Below are 4,730 nucleotides of genomic sequence, written 5' to 3' on the forward strand. Positions count from 1 at the left end.
TTATATAATATTTGTTATTTTAATTATTTTTGCCTAAAATTTTTAAACAATATACAAATACAAAAACATTAATTCAAACATATTAAAATAATATTAAATATAAATAAAATACAGTATGAATTTCATCAGCAGATAAATACTGTACTGTACACAATGGAAATGCAGTACGCCACTACTGCTTGTGCAAGTTTGCAAATGTGAGATTGTACATGGCACACTATTGGCTCATGGAATGGGAGGCAACCAACCACAGCACTGTGTTCTGTATCCTGGGCACTGATTGGCTCAGTGACCATAGTATTGGCCTGTTTGCTCTCCTGCACTGTGCTCATATGTTCAGCATCCCTCCTTGTCCACTTCACATCACCGTCTGATCACTGTGCATAGTGTTGCTCTGTGGTGTTGTGTTTTTGTGAAGTTTTTGTAAAAGTTTGAATTTATTTCAATCCCTACAATGCCACCCAAATGTTCTGTGCCTTCTGAGGCTTCTGACAGTGAACGCAAGTGCCAGAGGAATATGCTTACTATCAAAGAAAAGCTGGAACTTCTCAACATGTTAAAGGAAGGCAAAAGCTACATGGCTGTAGGCTACCATTATGGGATCAACAAATCTACTGTTCTCTACATAAAGAAAGATGAGAAGAATATTAGGTCTACGGCAGCAATGATTTTTAACAAGACTGCAAAGAGGGTGGTCACTTCCCAAAATAAGGCCATTGTGAGGATGGAGTCTGCAATGGCCCTGTGGATAAATGACTGCAGGAAGAAGAATATCTCGGTGGATACCAACACCATCTGGACAAAGGCCAAGAAACTTTATGATAGTTTTGTGGAAAGCATGGTTGCTCACGACAATGATGAGGATGAAGAGGACCGCAATGCAGAAGCAGGACTATCCAGTACTTCTCCCACCAAACCGACCCCATTCAGTGCCAACAAGGGCTGACTTGACAAATTTCAGAGATGCTTTGGACTCAAGAGCATTTCTCTGCATAGAGAAGTTGCCTCTGTGGATAAAAAGCAGTGCCAGCAACTTCCCATAACTATGTTCATCACTTGAATGAAAAGATCAGTTACGCCTATGCCTTTAGCAGAAATAGAAGTTACAGCCCACGGCGAAGATACTGCACCACCTGATGAAGCATCTGATGAAGTGGTGCCTTCAGAAGAGCTGTAATGCTCTTCTTGGTTGTGCAGTACATTCATCTCATCATCACCTTCCTCGCCATCAGTACTGCACAGCTACATAATTCATGATCTTCATCATTCAAGTTGTAGTACACTTTGCTGGTGAGTACCCATATAAAATTTTATATGTTGTTAAAATTACGTAGGTTTAAGAGTGTAGAAAGTGTTTAAGAGCATATGATGTGTTTCCAAGACTGTGGGAAAGGTTAATAAGAGAGTGGGGAAGGTTTATAGGAGTGTGGGAAGGGTTTATAAAGCCTTAAAATGTATATGAAAAATAAAATAAATATAACACCACTACTTCATGGATTTTCACCTATCGCGGGGGTCTCTGGAATGTAACTCCCACTACAGGTGAGGGATCAATGTATTCAAAGTCATGAAAGGCAAGGACTTACACCCAACAGTACTCTATCCTGCAAAGCTGTCATTTAGAATGGAAGGACAAAGTGCTTCCCATATAAGGTCAAGTTAAAGGAGTTCATCATCACCAAGCCCTTATTATATGAAAAAGGGGCTTACCCAAAAAAGAAGATAAAAAATATGAACAGTAAAGTGACAGCAAACTCACAACTATCAACAACTGAACATAAAAAAAAAATAAAAACAAACTAGGCAAACAACTAGAACAGGAACAGAATCACAGAAATAGAGATCACATGGAGGGTTATCAGCAGAGAAAGGGGAGAGAGGAGAATGGAAGAAAAGGTACAGGGACTAAGAAGCATGAATGGCAGGTACACAATGGACAGGGGGAGGTTAAGAATAGTATGGGAAATGGAGAAGTCAAAGAAGTTATATGTACGACCCATTGACATGATCTAAGGTGGGGAAATGCTGGTAGGAGGTGGGTAGAGGGTGGAGAGGAATAATGAGGAGAAAAAAAATGGGATGACTGTAATAGCATAATTAAAATATATTTTTAGAAAAAGCAACATCAGACTTCCAGCCAAGATGGAGGCATAGGTAGACACACTGTGCCTGTTCCCACAATCAAAATAAGGACAACAACAATTTAAAAACAAAAAACAACCAGTACTGACAGAAAACTGGACTGTATGGAAGTCCAACAACCGAGGAGTTAAAGAAGAAATATCTAACCAGACCAGTAAGGAGGAGCAGTCGGGAAGCAGGGACAGACAGGGCTTGAGGCAGGGTGCCTGGAAGACCCAGCAATGTGGCAGATCATAGAGGGGCATGGCATGTCCAGTCCCACATTCACATGCAGATAAACCAGGCGAAACTGGGAGGGAGACAGACCACGCATCCCAGGGTCCCAACTTGGGGAAATAAAGCCTCAAAACATTGATTGAAAACACCTGTGAGGGTTGAGATGCCCGAAGAAACTCCCAGCCTCACAGGAGAGTTCATTGGAGAGATCCATAGGGTCCCAGAATGTACACAAACCCACCCACATGGGAATCAGCACCAGAAGGGCCCAATTTGCTTGTGGGAAGCAGAAGAGGGGACTGAAATCTGGCAGAGAGTGGAGCAAGTGCCATTGTTCCCTCTGGGACCCCTGCCCCACATACAGCATCACAACTCAGCGACCTCAGTTGCCCTGCCCTGGTGAACACCTAGGGCTCTGACCACACTATGTAACAGGCACATCAAGACAAATAAAATGGTCCAAACGAAAGAACAGATGAAAGCTCCAGAAAAACTAAAACTAAGAGATGAAGAGACAGCCAACCTACCAGATGCATAGTTCAAAACACTGGCAATCAGGATGCTCACAGACTTTGTTGAATTTGGGCTCAAATTAAATGAAAAAAGTGAACGCTATGCTAAGTGAAATAAAGGAAAATGTATGAGGAACCAATAGTGATGGGAAGGGAACTGGGACTCAAGTCAATGGTGTGGACCAGAAGGAAGAAAGAAACATCCAATCAGAAAAGAATGAAGAAACAAGAGTTCAAAAAAATGAGGAGAGGCTTAGGAATACCCAGGACATCCTTAAACATTCCAACATCCAAATTACAGGGGTACCAGAAGGAGAAGAGGAAGAGCAACAACTGGAAAAAGTTATTTGAACAAATAATGATGGAGAACTTCCCCATTTTGGCAAAGGAAATAGACTACCAGGAAGTCCAGGAATCTCACAGAGTCCCAAAGAAGTTGAACTCAAGGAGGAACACACCAAGGCACATCATAATTACATTAGCCAAGATTAAAGATAAGGAGAGAATCTTTGAAGCAGCAAGACAAAAGGAGAGAGTTACCTACAAAGTTATACCCATCAGACTGTCAGCTGATTTCTCAAAGGAGACCTTGCAGGCAAGAAGGGGCTGGAAAGAAGTATTCCAAGTCAGGAAAAGCAAGGACCTACATCCAAGATTGCTCTATCTAGCAAAGCTTTCATTTAGAATAGAAAGGCAGATAAAGTGCTTCTCAGATAAGGTCATGTTAAAGGAGATGAAATATTAAAAGTACTTATCTAAGAAAAAGAAGATAAAAAGCATGTACAGTAAAATGACAACGAACTTACAATTATTAACGATGACATGTAAAATAAAAACAAAAGCAAACTAAGCAAACAACTAGAACAGGAATAGGACCACAGAAATAGAGATCACGTGGAGGGTTGTCAACAGGGGAGAGGGAGGAGGAAAGAGGGGTAAAAGGTACAGAGAATAAGGAGCATAGATGGTAGGTAGAAAATAGACAAGAGGAGGGTAAGAATATTATGGGAAATGTAGAAGCCAAGAACTTATGATACGTGGACATGAACTAAAGTGGGGGAATGTGGGTGGGAGAGGGTGTGCAGGGTGTAGGGGAGTGAAGGGGGAAAATGGGACAACTGTAATAGCATAATCAATAAAATATATTTTTTAAAAAGTAACATCAAAACCAAGAGATAGAAATGGGTTTAAAGAGAAAACTGAAGGTAGTAAATATATTGGATCAAAGGGACAGAATGTTATAGAGTAAATACAGTGTGTTTTCCCAGGGTATGAGATCCTCCTACGGTGTGGTGATGGTCTGTTGTCAAACACTCCTCAAAATCATGAGGAAGCTATAAAGACTGGTAAAGGCTGTGTACTAAAAGATTCTTGTTTTTTGTCAGGCAGACCAAGACAAGGCCATGTGGATCTTTATTATTATTGTTGTTGTTGTTGTTATTTTATTGTTCAATTACAGTTGTCTGCATTTACTCCCCACAACTCCCCCCCCACCCCAGCCATCCCCACCTCCTTCCTTTGCTTCCACCCCCTCTTGGTTTTGTCCATGTGTCCTTTATAGTTGTTCCTGGAAACCTTCGCCTCTTCCCCCCATTATCCCCTCCCACAGCCCCTCTGGTTACTGTCAGATTGTTCCTAATTTCAATGTCTCTGGTTATATTTTTCTTGCTAGTTCATTTTGTTGATTTGGTTGTAGTTAAAGGTGAGATCATATGGAATATAAAACTTATACAATTTGGAAGGCTTTCTTTTAAAGTAATGCAAAATCAACCATTAAAGTGAATATTTATTTAGAATGATAAGATAATGTATAACAAGCCTTAAAATGATGACAACTACAACAAGCAAAAATTCCAATAA

This window comes from Phyllostomus hastatus, unplaced genomic scaffold (genome assembly GCF_019186645.2).
Source record: "Phyllostomus hastatus isolate PE091 unplaced genomic scaffold, TTU_PhHast_1.1 phas_scaffold_28, whole genome shotgun sequence".
NCBI lineage: Eukaryota > Metazoa > Chordata > Mammalia > Chiroptera > Phyllostomidae > Phyllostomus > Phyllostomus hastatus.